General features: G+C 38.2%; 1 protein-coding gene across 5 annotated transcripts in view; it reads left to right on the top strand.

Annotated features, from left to right (window-relative positions):
• The window catches only part of LOC6580832 (protein goliath), a 45,008-nt gene that overhangs the window by 22,831 nt on the left and 6,615 nt on the right, over positions 1-15,562 (top strand). For 3 of the 5 annotated variants that reach the window (XM_015164441.3, XM_015164439.3, XM_044011143.1), the window contains exon 2: positions 3,102-3,146. The gene's annotated coding sequence lies outside the window, so the exon portion shown is untranslated. Of the gene's footprint in view, positions 1-3,101; positions 3,147-10,509; positions 10,756-15,562 lie in introns of those variants that run through there. The other 2 variants (XM_002006598.4, XM_015164440.3) reach the window with 1 other exon arrangement.

Raw genomic sequence — 15,562 nt, 5'->3', positions numbered from 1 at the left:
GGTTAAGTACTTGAAGCTGAACCACTGTACAGAGAAGTTGTTATTGTACGCGCTAGCACGGGAGTGTCGCTCTCCAAAAGATCGCTCTCTCGCTGCTCGCTGTTAGATGCGCATAGGTGCGCTCTCTACTGTGCAAGCTGCGCTTGCGTTCATGTTAAATTTAATAAATTCAGTACAAAATTGAACACCGGTGCCAGCACTTCGTATATTTCAGAGAGACCGCAAGTTGCTGTCTACTTTTTTTTATAAATATTATACACTGGCCATCGAAGGACCAGACTCCTTTTGGAAGGACAAATTCTATCACCTTGAAAAAATTTGTTCTCGATAATTGTTAATAATCTGAATTTCTGTGTAAATCCAATTATCGAGACTCGATTTAATACATATGTATAAATAACAAAATAAAACTAAGAAATTAGTAATGTTTAATTAACTCATCCAAATTTTCAATAACTATAATTCTTCTTATATTTATTCATATAAATACATCTAACATTATTAATAAACATCTTTTCATTATTGAATATTGTATTTTATATTGAAGTTATATATATAATTCTTATTTATTTATTTATTTATTTATTTATTTTTTTTTTTATTTATTTATTTATTTATTTATTTCAATATAATAATTTCATCTATCATATGTATGAGTGCAACAAGGAACACTCACACCAAAGCTTAAATATATTTCTGATTAAAAAAAAATCCAAAACTATTATTCCAACATCATAGGCAAAACAATATATTATTAGTAGATAGAATCACTATGAATTGAATTGAAAACAATCTCAACTCAAATTCAATCTGTTATTCGAATCACGCACTCGATTGCTTGAGCACGTCAGATATCGCATTATAGGAGACTTGAGTCTAAATTAAAACAATTTACGCAATTGGATGGCACGCGAATATGTATATATATATACACAGATACATATAGCCGATCTATAAATGGTATAGTTGCCCAAGCGCCGAGAATAATGGATAGTTAGACAACGTCATGTGACTGGCCTGTCCAGCTGGTTAGTCGATATCAAAGCAACTAACTAACGACATCAAATAAATGTCATTATTATTTATAAATATATGTAGACTGCCTAAACTAATCGTTATTTACGACGATTGCCCTCGATACGACAGATTGTGGTTGGCTATGTTTTGTTCCTTTTTTTTGTTTTGTTTATTTTTATCGATTCTAGTGCAAAAGTGAAAGTTCCATGATAATATAATTCCACAAACTACCCCAATTGCTTTTGGTTTATGAAAGCCACAGACAGATTATAATATATTAGACAATGGGCATTAGATTGGATAATGAGACAGCTAGTTGGGCTGGCTGTATAATTCACATTATATTATATTTTGATGAGACAAATTACAAAATTACTAAATACATACAAGCGACACTAATGTGGCGATAAACTGGAAATTAATTAAGCCTGGGAATATCTCTAAAAATCTGTGAAAAATATGATTTTTTTTATAAAAAACAAATAAAATAAAGTAAAAATTCTGTTAGCTTTCCTTAAAGCAATAAAGTTAAATGGCAGGCAAAAAGAAATAATTTAGCTTTGTTATTGAGGAGAACTAGGAAGCGTCTAGAGTGGAAACCGCGAACCAGTTCTACTAGTCTAAAAAGTGACTCTACGAAAAACTGAATCTGTACGCAGATTGTGCCTAACACAGACACAATCTAAAGACTGTTTAACCTTGCGGACAAGATATATTCATTAGCATACAGTCAGTCTATGCCTAGACATATACAGAGATATATAAGCAGAGTCTGAGCAAAAACGTATGCTGATTTGTTTATAGTTTGATAGGCGGCAGACATTTTCCGCATTGGAAAGTCTATGTAAAGAGAGGAAAGAATGTGACTGTAAGTAATTAATGTTAATTGCAAAAATCACGGAATCAGGAATCAACGTTGCAACTTTGCATACGACGCATTGTGCGTAGAATTTCACGTTTGATTTATTGATGGGGATGAAAGGAAAATGTTGACAAATGGAAACAAAGCTGCGCTGTTTAATTGGATATCACCTACGCAGCGTAATCCGAAGGCAGGCCGAGGTAGGCCGGGGGAGGCATGATTAAATACCTGTGCATAGCACAAAAATCAATATTGTTTAACGCAAATCAAAAGCAGCAATGCGAATGGCAAAACGAAATGTTGCCATGGCTAGCATGAACAGAGAGAGAGAGAGAGAGAGAGAGAGAGAGAGAGATAAAGAGAGAGAGCTATGAATGGGAATTGTAGAAGAGACTTTGGGAGAGGCGGCTGTTGTTCACTAATTACCAAGTGCTAAACATTTTGACGCACATTTCGCTGGCTCTGCCACGCGTTACGTCTATATGAATGTCTATCTATATTAGCGGGTTTTTGCTCGTGGCACGTTTTTGCAGCACATGACCACAAATCACGCGGGAAACGTGAGTGTGAGTGTGTGCTGATGTGTGTGTGTGTGTGTTGATGTGTGTGGGTGCTTGCAATCGCAACAATCCGTGGCGGATGCTAACAAATCTAAGCGATTAATCAGTCAAGTGTTAATTGATCTACGTAAATACAACATAAATACTCAAACAATTTGCACGCCGAGCATTTTAAACGCCTGCATATCTATTTCTGGCCAGCCCCGATGGGTCCTAATTAGGAGCTGGTTTAAAGAAATATTTGCCAGCAAATTAGAAGTTCATTTGAAGCAAGCTGCAAATTGCGAATTGTCTCTTGGCTGAGCAAACAAATGGAACACAAATATATATAATGGCTTAATTACAGCTGACGAAATTTAAGGGCTAACGAGGCCCTATAGAAAATATATAATATATATATTTACATATGTTTATATATATTCATATGTACGCAACTGGCTATTCAATTACTGGCCAAGCCCAAGTCAAGGTCAATTGGGCTCAACGCTGCGTATACGTAATGTGCCCTACGTGTGGGCCATAATTACGTATTTATCGCACTCGTTTAACAATTTGACTGTAATTTCTGTATTCGTACTTTATGCTCTCGATAATGCAATTTAAATAATTTATTTGCTTAAATTGATTTTCCATAATTGAACTCGTATTGTTTCCATTTGCAGCTTAACGCAGCGTGGAGGAAAATAAAAGAGGAAAATAAAACTGTGGTAAGTACGAGAGAGCGGACCGACTCCCATTGTTGTGTCGTTGTGTGGAAAGTGGGAAGCGGGAAAGTGGAAAACTTTGTTACATACTAGCCCTGTTGATATATCACATTAATTATGTCAAAAACTTGTGACGGGCAGCCAATTTAAAGCTCGACAGACAACTGCGAAAAATTGAGGTCATGATGATAAATGATGGCGCCTAATTAAATTATTTCTAGCCGCGGCCATTAGAAAGCTGGCATATTAGAAATGGCTAAAATGATAGGCGACAAATTTAAAATTTAAAATGCTAAAGCAAAACTAAATATTCAAACAGTCGACGGCTGCGCTATCTATGCAGAAAGATAAGCGCGAAGCCAAAAATGTTGAGCTGAATAAATTAATACGAATTGCTTGGTTATCAGCAAAGACCTATAAGAACTTAAATAAGATAAATGAGAAAGATAAGAGCAGTATCTATAAATATGCATTCCTATAATTTATCTACAGCCCAAGATATAGAAATGGCAAATATAATATTTTAAATGTTATTTCAAAGACTTTAGTTTAAGATACTGCAGTTGAATAAAACTAAATAAGATATGTAGAGTCTTCAGGTCTGGTTTCCATTTACAGTAATAGATGATGATAGGGCCGACAATTTGATAGGCCCATAGTGAGACTTGGCATGTGCCAGCAAGCAATAAAAATTGAAGTTTTAGCTTCCGCGCACAGGTTCAGGTGTTATTTACAGTTTGTTCTTTGACGGCGAGGGACGAACGGGCCGTTGGCAGCTCGCACGGCGCGTGGCACTCCACGTGTATAGTCTCTTGTGACATATGGGCGGCACGTCCGATTGGGTGGGGCTCGAATAGGCAAGAGCGGCAGTGGGTGATAATCACAACAAATAAATAATGAATGATAGGTAAATAAGTCCGGGCACAGGCGCATATTATTAGTAATGACATTTTGTTGGTCAATAAAAGTCAAATTTGAGCTAATTCTCGAAAGTATTTAATTTGTTGCCTCGTTGCCATAAAAGTTGAGGTTAAACTAACCTAAACAAAGCTTAAAACCTTGTGGTTGCCCTCTCTCCGCGTTAGTCGCAATTATGGCAAGACTACAAATATAATTACATCTCGGCTGTGCTCTAACCAGGCTGGCATTACACAATTTCACAGCAGCAACAACAGCCACAATTTCATTACACAACAAAAAAAATCAACAATACAAATCATCAAAATGCAACAGCAGAGAGAGAGAGAGAGAGAGAGAGATAGAGAAAGAGGGAGAGAGGTATCAGTGTTGCCAGCATCATTGTTCGGCCCACATCAGCAGCAACTATTACAATTTGCAAGATACAGATACAATTGTATCTGTGTCTAACCAAAGCTGAATCTGAGGCTGTGGCTGTAGCTGTAACTGTAACTGCTGCTGCTGATGTTGCTGTTGCTGTTGCTGTTGCTGTTGCTGTTGCTGTTGCCGGGGTCTCTGTGGATCGGTAACCTTAACCCAAACTGCATAAGCCAAACCGAAACTGAAACTGAAACTGAAACTGTAACCAAAATATATTCAGACTTCGTACGAGACAGAGCCTTAGTTTCGGCTCATAATCATATTGAGGTCAGTTGTCTATTAACTGCTGGAAAATGCCAAACCAATAGCAGTTTGACTCTACAGGAAAGTCAAGTTGAGATACTTCAAAAGCTACAGAGTATCTGCCCGTTCTAGGAAATGACTGACATTGTTGTTGTCTCTCAAAAATCAATAGCTGACACAGCAGACCGCCAAAAGGGCGGAAGCCTTATGGCATGTGCCATGTTCCATGTGCCTTACAGCCCGCTCTTCCACTCTTCCACTCTGCCACTCTGCCAGTCAGCCAGTCTGCCCAAGCCACTCGCAGTCCTAGTGCTAGCCACGGTTCGTTAAGCACAGTGGCACAAAACCAAATTGACAAAGTCAAATTGCTCTCAAGGTAATTTTCGGCACCAACTGGCAGACAAAGTTCTTTCAGAATGATCGAAAGTAACCGAAGAAGAAAATGAATAAGACCTAAATTAAATACATTTGCCAATTTGCTATGGACTTCAAAGTAGATAACCTGTAGTAGAGGTGGAGAACTATCGATGGCACTATCGACCATTATCGATGGCTTACAATTTACTACAGTCTACTATCGCTGGGGCAATATACATATATATGGAATGTATGTCAACATCTTTAAGCATAGTGAAAGCAAATAAAATAAGAAAATTTAGCTGTCATTCAATGTTCATTTATATAATTTCATCAATCAACTATAAGCTTAGACTTCGTATTATAATAACCCAATAATTCTGTAATAGGTGATTAATAGAGATTACTTTACTGAACGAGATCAACTTTTAAAAGTAAGCTCTACAGATATGTACAGATGTACACTTAACAAAAAGACTGACAATCGATTCACTAAAATCAATATATGCCTTACATATATGGCATAGATCTTCCTTCTTCAGAGATATAATCGATGTTTACTTAACAGAAAAACCAGACGGTATAGACATTTATTTCTATTGTCTTCACTTTTTAATTTGATATAAGTGTTTCATATTATTTATGAATATTTATCTTTAGCTCACACACCTTCTATAATGGTATATGTATGCTCCCTTGAAACTTGTCTTCGAACTGACACCCGACGTAAAAGTTTCTCGCGCATCAAGGAGAGCATATGACAAGCAGTCTCCTCCCGTGTCCTTCTGTCTCCTTGCATTGCCACTATTGTTCACCTGACGCACTTTTTCCAAGTTTTTCACCTACAGCTGCAATCTTGTGAAAGCCTTTCAAAACAGCTGCATTCAGGTGTCAGAATTTGCACAGGTAATGCAACTGTCAGCCCTGCTTATATGCTCATACTCCAGCAGTCTGTCTGGCTGCCCCTCTGACAGGCTGACTGTCTGTCTCTCTGTTTGTCTGACTGTCTGACTTGGTCTGTCTTCTGCTTGGTCTTGGCTATATGTGGACGTATTGCCCGAAGCGCTGTCATGCTTTGGGTTCAAGTATAGATGACATTTGACGTCAGTGAAAGCATTTCCATGCATTTTTTGAGTGTTTGCAGCTGGCGTCTATTTTAGCCAGAAGCCAAACTAAACGGAATAAGCGGACAGCGGGAACGGGACTTAGCCTGTCCCCCTCTCGCCCAATCGCCAACTCGCCCACTTGCCCCTTCCCGGTGTCAACAATTACAGCAGGCAAATAGCGGAAATCACGTTTTTTACAATGCCGATGTGCGAGTGGCCAATAAAGGTGACTGCGGCAGAGCCACGCCTATGGGAAGGGGCAAAAGGGAAATGGCTCTGGGAAGGGGGCGGCTTTGGGTTGAAACTGCTGCTGGGACTGGGGATACGCAATGTAATGAAGCATGGAGCGTGGAGCCTTGCGCTTCCGACTGCCAACGCGTTGTGCACGGCTGTGGGTGGACAACACACACACACACACACAAGCATATATAGAAGGTGTGCGAGATTTATGACGTTGTTGGCGCTGGCTAACACATGTTCCACCATTTACGCTAACCCCACACCAACCCGTTCTCTACTTATGTCTTTTACGGTCGGTACAAAAATACTATAAAGAAAACACACAAAATACTGAGGTGTGACGATAGGATACCCTGGAATCTATAAAAAAAAATAATAATAATAATAAGGTAGATATCATCGGTATATTATTTTAAATTTTTATACAAAAACAAATTCTTAACTTAAAAAAAAATGTATATAGAAAGTAGACTTCTGTTTTATATCATTTTTACTCCAAATCTCCTATGAAATGCACAACTACGATATGAACAACAAAAATAATCTCTTTCATATTCCTCTCAAGCATTAAACAACTCTTAAAAATCATACATTTACAGGGTATTCAAAGCGCAGCAGACGCAAGCATAAGTCAGAAGTGTCTGCTGCTGTTATTCTTGTTCTTGCCATTGTTCGTGCTGTTGTTGTTGTAGTTATAAACGTGACTATTGTGAACGTGATTTTCGTTTAGCCGGCTGACATGTGGCCCGAGTGTTAATATTTTTATGGACTCGAGTGCTCAGCTCTGTTAACCATATCAAATATATTTTAATCAATACGCGTTTTATTTTTTATTTTTTGTGTTCTCATCGCAATTCAATGAAAAGTCAAGCGCTAACTCTGTTCCCATTTTATGGGTCTGCGACGGTTTTATTAGTTTAGAGCTTAAGAGACCGACCGCAGACCAGAGGCAACAAAACAAAAGAGACAACAGCCAACGGTAGCAGTAGCAGTCCGGTTCGGGCTCATAAACTCAAGGCTAGAAGCAGAAACGTCAGCCAAACACGTACAATAAATATTTATGTACCGCATTATGGCGACAATTTCCACAAGTTTTCGTCGCTGCAGTCGCTATCCGAAAACTTCAAGTGCATTCGACGGGCTGGCAGGAGGCGGTGGCGGAGGCGGAGACAAAGGCGTGGCCCAGAGGCCACAGACCGACATTTATTAGTCAGCCGACAATAGAGCTCTTTTTATGTGGCAGACGTCTAACAATCAGCTAAAATGTTTTTATACACATATATGTATATGTACGTATAGGGAGCTCAGACATGTCCCCCATACTGCCGGAGTTCCACTCCGCATAATTCGATTGACTCTAGAAATTTTTACTACTTTGTATTAAATGAAAAATGTTTATGGAGGTTGGGTTATATGATATATGCTACCCGTAACAACTTTGTTTTCTTTGACAGCCACGTTTCTTTCTTTTCTTCTAATCTTAAATCCATACTTTGTACAACAGTGTATTACATACAAACCGGAACATTCTTCCTTCTTTAAGTTGAATCTATTTAGAAAAGTTTAGATATGTTTTAAATTCCTTTACATTTCTTGCTTTTAAGCCTACTGCTTAGTCAGCTCTGTAGCATCTCACAGTGTCCTTGAAAGCTCTGCCTACCACTCGTCGCTCAGTCAAATTGAATGTCCTTGTCATTGTCAATAAGTCAGCTGCCTGGCAGCAACTGCATTTCTCGTCCCAGCTGCATTTATGGCCACCGCTGCAGCTACTTAAACAATGAATAGTGAGAGTGTGTGTCGGTGTGTGTGTGTGTGTGTGTGTGTGTGAGGGGGAAATCCTCGTGATGAATGCGCTGCACAGACAATTCGCTGTAAAGTGACATTAAAATGCATTTGCCAAATATAGAGAGAGGAAAAGGCGTTGGCTGACTGCCAGACCCTAACGCGCCCAACTACTGCCTCAACTGGAGGCCCCAATTCACAGTTGAACAATTGGAGCTCTGTCGAAAGCAAAAGTACTCGGAACTGAGAACATCTAAATGGGCATCACGCAATTCGAATCTCTGCAGCAGCCGGCGGTAATTAGAGACTCACTTCTCCCCCTCCCCAACGCTGCCACTCTGACTCCCCTCGCAGGGCCAGCTGCTTAATGTTTTCAGTTGATTGGTGAGTGGGGGGAGGGGCTGTTTTTGGCGAATGTAAATCGTTGCAGTGCTGCAGCTTATCAATAGGGTATTTTATTCGCTTTGAACTCAAAGTTTCGCTGTAAATCGGATTTTGTGTATAATTTCGTAAAATGATTTATGAACCACACACAGAGACACAGAGACAGAGAGGCGCGAGCGCATTTGGTATTGCAGAGAGTCAAGCGGAAGTTTCAGCAAGTTCATTTAAACTTTTCAGTTGGCCCTTGCTGGAGCGTGAAGCGTTTTTTCAATTTGTGTCAAAATAATACAAACAACTTGAGGAGCTTCTTCCCGGCCAGAGCCGAGTCCACATTTCCTGTCAGTCGCTGCATTATTTAGATGAACTTTACAGCTGCAATTTTCTCTTATGGTTTTTCCTCTCAACTTATGTGGGTCACGGAAATGCTTGTCTCGGCCCTGCAAGACAAATGATAAGCATTTGGGAATAGGAAATCAACTGAAGTTAAGTGAATTGCAAAGACTCGAATATATTTGGCAGTAATCCTTGAAGAGCTGTCGTCCTTAGTTAACTCAAGCTGAAAGTTGGCTAAGCTGAACTAATTAATTGCCACAGATCAAAGTGTTAATGTGCAAAATATGTGACCAATTAGGAGTTACAAGTGCAGCAGGCCTCCAGATTCAGCTGGAAATGGAGAACTCGAAGACAAAGCCGAGGATAGAAACGAAAAAACAGAAGGCGAAGTGCACTTCGAAAGGAAAAATGAAACGAGCGATGAGAAATGAGACGTGAAACGAAACAGGCGTAGAACAAATGTGGCAGCGGTTGGATATTTTTAGCAGCCACTATGTGTATGCTGAAAAAGGTCTCTACAGGCAAGTGTGGGTGTGACTGCATGTGAGTGTGAGTGAGAGTGTGAGCATGTGGTGGCGTATGTTTTAAATTGGTTTCGCTTGCACAGATGTTGCAATATGCAAACAAGCGGAACAGCAGTCGCCAAACAGCGACAAGAAACAAGAAACAAGGTGCCAAGCATTCTGCCAGTTAACTTATGAGACAGAGCGAGAGAGAGAGCGAGAGAGAGAGAGAGAGGGATGCATACTGTACTCTCTGTGCCACTATCATAATACAAACAAGAAATACTAATAGAAATACATAGAGAGAGGGAAACGAAAAACAAACAGAAAATATTCTCTGATAAATATGAAATGGCATATGAAATTTGATTTACAACTTATGGCCAGTGATTACTTAATTTCATTTGTTTGTGGCTTTTGTAATTGTCACTGGCCGATAGTAAACCAGAAGCGGCCGTCATCGACAAACGCAGCCTGCGAGCAGCTCGATAACCGAAAGATAATATCGCCGGCAAAGCAACCACAGAGTGTGTATCGAGTGATGCTGGCAATGAATAAAACGAATATGAAATTCGTATACAAATTGAATATGGGGTACAACTCAACTGCCAAAACTATGTTTGAAATAGGGGAAAAAAAAAGGAGAGAAATACTCAAGAGTTGGGGAGACGCTCTAACAGAAAGTTGTCCAACTCGATTTCTCACGCCACGAGCAGCATGCAAAAGCTGGGCAAAGTTTTATGCGAGTTGTGGTTCGATTTCCCCATTTGCCTCTTTTCGCATTTAATTACCAATATAATCCCTCGGACACGAGTGCAATCGACATGACAGCCTTGAAAGTTTTGCTCCTTTGCCAATTCCGCTCGACGACATGATTCGACTTGAGCTGGCTCGCTGCAGCTGACAGTCGACAGACGAGACAAGAGTCATGGTCCAAGTGGAAATATCGAAGTGAGGAAGAGACATGAGAAAGGGCATATTCCAACCAAGCTCAGTGCTTAAGCTAATTAACTAATTTGAGCCGATCTAAATATATCATAAAATTGAAAATTAAGCAAAAATTGTCAATTTACGTATAATCTTTATTCTGATAACAAAAAATGTAAAGACGTTACACAAACAAATATTTGTCAAAATTGTCAAACACCCATAAAGGCCAATTCTAGAGCTCCAGTCGATAGTGCTGATTGGAACCTGCCAAACTGGAGTTATTCTAAGTTCCTTAGATGTACTTTCAGGATCGAGTCCATAGCCCCAATGTGCTGACACATCGTTTATAGATCCTAGATGCGGTTCGCTACTACGAGGAGCCACGCCTTACACAAGGTATGACGCATGACGTATCACTTGTAAGCCCAGTAACTCTACTCATTCGACTCTGGTGCCCCATCGAGTCCATTGTGAACAGCGACATTACAAGTACACCCACACACACACACACACACATAAACAAATCGCCTTCTGCAGTTGGCAACACTTTGAGAACGAGCATCGTTTAGCAAATTGAAATGCGTCTGTTGCAGTGGGGCTAGCATAGATGGGGCCGTTCGCCAAAGCGCAGAGGGGGGGCAACCTCTGAGCGGGCAACTGGCTCCATTGGCAACCAAATGGCGCAAGTCTAATTGAAGGGCGAGTCAGTTCAGTTGAAGTTCTTTAGCGCTTGCAACACGCTAATTGCTGTCGATGGCTTTGTTGTTGTATTTGCTGTTGCCTTTGCTGATTTACGTAATCAGCACTAGGGCAACACAAATACTTGCCTATATAAACATATACATATGTACATATATATACAATATTTTCCATATATAGTATTACATCTTAGACGAGTGCATAAATTAACGCCGTAATCAGTGCACATTTCCGTGCTACCTGTTACACCTGTAATTTTTTCTGTCATTTCTCTCGCTAAATTTGATTGTTGTTGATGTTGTTGGTTGCGTTTAGCGTCGAGTTCAACGAAATGCATTAAAGCCAGCGGAGCGCAATAAAACGCATCAAAATCACTCAAATGTTAAATAAAAACTTTTCCATAACTTATACATGCCCTCCCCTCCCCCTTGCACTTTCCTACCCTTTCTGTGGCTTAATAATGGCTGCGAAAAGTGGAATTGCGCTCAACAAAAGCCCAACTCTGCGCTTGCTCTCCGCAAAATCGTTAATAGCGTTGTAATTTGTACACTTTAAAGTGTGCGCAGATTGTTGATTAACAGTAAAAAAATGAAATTTATCCTAAAAGTAATTAAATACATTTTATATCAATATAAAACTAATGTATTGAAAAAAATTAGTTTAAATTAAAGTTCAATTGAAGTCTATGAAACTAAATCATAGAATAAAATTGGATATGAATTTAAGTAACATTTGTATTGATATTATATATTAATATGACAATATTGAACAGAACAAAATCGGATATAATTACAATTCAAGTTAATTCATGTAATTAAATACATGTTCAATTAATATGATTTTCTAATCAAATTTAATATAATAATATTTTTATATTAATACGTTTTATATTAATATAAAAATATTGAACAGAACAAAATCTGATATTACAATTCAATTTAATTCATGTAATTAAATACATATATTGATATAAATTTTATTTCATATTTAGGTAATTAAATGTTTTATATTAATATCAAAATATTTAATAGAACAAAATTGGATTAAATGACAATTCAAATCAAGTAACTAAATTCAATTTATATTAACACAAAACTATTTTAAGGAAGAAAATTAGATATGCATTTGTAAGCATATTTAATTAAAAAAATATATCTCAGTTAAAAAGCCATAGCTATAGCTTTATATGAGTACTAAAAGTAACAAATGAAACTAAAGTAAATGAATAAATTTTATATTCATATGAAAATATTAAATAAAACACTATTATATAGAATTCAATTCTAGACATCACGTTTAAAAATTAATTAAATAAATTATATATGAATATGATACTAATTTATATAGCAGTAACAGATTCAATTCTTGCTCTCCCCTCTGGAAATTAATTGAATATTGTTTGATCTTAATATGAGAGAATATTATGTAGAATAACAAGTTAAATTCTTAAGTTCACTAATCTCTCATTAGCTACACATGTCTTTAGTGTATCTCCTTAATGAAGCTATTGTCTAGTCCGTTTCGAGCAGTGTCAATGTGAAAGAAATTTATGAAGGAATATTACATTGTATAACCAGTCTTTGTTTCTACAGAACATTAAATTGTATAACTTATCCTCAGCTTTGTCTTTTTAATTAAGCTATTTTCTAGTCAGTTCTTTGCAATTTTCATGTTCAATATGAAAATAATATGTTGAATAATATTTTAAGGAATTGCAAATTGAATTCGGAGTTCACTAATTTCTCTTTAGTTAAAACTCTCTTAGCGTATCTCATTAATGATAATGTGTCTCCTAGTCATTCTCTATCAGCTCATCTATTCAATATGCTTCTTCTTCTTCATTGACTGCCAGCAAGCTCTGCTCAAGACTTCCTCTACGTAGCTTCTTCCTTATAGAATGTGCTGCTCATGTCATCATGAGTTAAGTGTGCAGCACATGTCTTGAATTTAAATGCCGAATTATTGCTAATCACATTTTAATTTCCATCAACTCTATTTGACTTCCTCCTCAGCTGAGCTCAGTTTGACTGGCCTCTTGGCTCGAGCATCCTTTGGCTGTGATAAACACGTGAATATTCTCATTTAATAAAGCGTCTGCTCATTAGGCATACGAGGAACACATAAATTAAATATTTATTTATTTCATTTATTTTTGAGCGAGTAAAGCGACAAACAGTGAGCGCTAGATAAAAGCGAATGCAAACAACTATCAGAGACTCGTTTTACTAAACCCATTATCCATGCGTATCACGTTTTTTGTTTTTTGCTTTTTTGCGAATCACGTTTCGATACGCAAACACAGACGAGTGTCTATGTGAGTGCACTTATGAGTGTATGGGTCTGCACTCAAATTTAAAATATTTCTTTGTTTATTTAACGGAATCTACACTATGAAAAGCTGTTTTTATATTATTTTAAATCCGTATTTCTGTATTTTTGTGTTTTTATGACATTTGTTGATTTATGTGCAATTTTATAAATTGTTTTCATTGAAAAGAGCTGAATATTATTTAATTTACTTAAAAGCGATGAAGAGGGGGAGCTAACCGAGATATTTTCTGAAATAGCAACACCTGTGGAATAAAAAGCTTATCTTTGTCACCTAAAAATAAGACAACAAACAATGCACTTATCAAAAATACATAAATACGCAATATAAATAAACTAAAAATAATGCACAATTCTATATAAAAAGAACGAAATGCGAGAGAGAAAATGAATCAATTAAAGCGCTTTATTTATTTGCGCGAGGGGAAAACTCTTCGTTGGGCTGGCAGCTGGCCAAATAATGCACGAAACGTAATTTAGTAGCGGTGAAAACTATTTTATATAAATAAACAATAACAACAAGTGCAATCAAAGCAACAACAACAGCAAGTTGTTAAGAAACGCATTTGAATGGTGTTAAAGACTATCAGAAATTAGCGCGGGAAACCAGATGAGGAAGCGCCCATTCGCTGTTAGATAAGTGACAAATAAAGATTTCCCAAAATATGATTTAATTTTCTCTTGTGACAAACAAATATTTCCCAACCTAATTTTGGAATTCGAAGTGCGATTCACATTTTCCTACCTTACATTCAGCAAACTCTTTCGATACGTTTGAAGAGCAGTTCACTTTATGGACACACCCTGCATATTTTAACGATGCAATACAAACAAACACACACACACAAACAAACACAACTCCCACACACAAGCAAATAAAGCAATAAATAAACGATACAAAAATTGAATACCAAATTCAATTTTTGCCATTTTTCACTTTTATTTTCAGCGCGCACAGTGGGGCAAATACACATGCAACTGCACACATATTTGCTAGCAAGAGCAACCAGCTTTCAGGGTCATTATCCTAAACAGGCCGCGTGCTCACTCAGTGTTGTTGTTGTTGTTGTCATCTTTTGCTTTTTTATGCTCTTTTTTTGGCACACAGCTCGTTCCGCAACTGTTGGCCAAGTCGGTGACTCTGTCCCCATTAAGGCTGTGTACCCCTCCCACTCTCCCACTCTCCCCTCATTCCATCGATCGCTGCCCTTGTCCTGGCCGCTTGCCCACATGCCAAGAGCAACTGCAACAACAACAACAATAACAACAAATAAAATAAAATGCAACGATGCATGCAAAACGTGCATTGGGCCAATCGTCGAGACATTTTGGCCAGATCTGAGCGAAGCAAAAGGGCGCTACAGCGACAGCTAGAACTGCAGCTGATAATATGAATGCTCAAAGAAATCAGAAATGTCTTATAACTATTACTTTTTACCTGATATATCAGCAATATTTAGTTATATTTCTCCCTGCACTACCAGTTGATATGTTTAACCTCTTCATGAAATTGATTCGCTCTCATAAGTTCTTTATAAACACTGTGATTCCATCTGTGGGCACGCTTACTACAGTCGCTTGAGTAAGTTCCTCCACTGCAACCTTTTGAGCTCGCAACTTGAACTTTGTTTACACAAATTTATGAAATCTGGAAAGTTTGCTTTACCAATATGATTCAAGCAGGCAGCGCAGCCCAAGTTGGTTCATAGACTCAGCCAGTGGCTATAGACGGTTAAATAAGTGTACTCCCACACACACACACATAGAGGGAGAGGGTCTCACACACACACACACTCTTACTACACACAAGGCGAGCATAAATAGGCGTCAAAATAAAGTTTTGTATTCAATTGGCGGAATCGCTGGCTCTCTTGTTCGGCTGGCCGAGTCGACTTTGACTGCTGAAAACTGAGTGCATATAGAAATTAAATTTATTATAACCAGACGTCGCGACGAAAAGGGAAGACAGTGTGGGCGGTGGGGTATGGTATCTCTACTTTTATGTAAAACAAGTAGGTGTCCAAGCAGATGCCGCGTGTCTCCTTTATGTAAGAAAGGAAAACTGGAACTGGTTGGCAGGCAGCTCAGGCGCTTTATGTGGTCTTGGTGGCTGGCTAGTGGCTTGCCGAACCACTTTTCAGTGTCAGCCGCACACCCACGACTCGTTCGTGCCGCC

This window comes from Drosophila mojavensis, unplaced genomic scaffold (assembly GCF_018153725.1).
Source record: "Drosophila mojavensis isolate 15081-1352.22 unplaced genomic scaffold, ASM1815372v1 contig_81, whole genome shotgun sequence".
Lineage (NCBI taxonomy): Eukaryota > Metazoa > Arthropoda > Insecta > Diptera > Drosophilidae > Drosophila > Drosophila mojavensis.
This window is presented reverse-complemented; position numbering and strand designations above follow the sequence as displayed.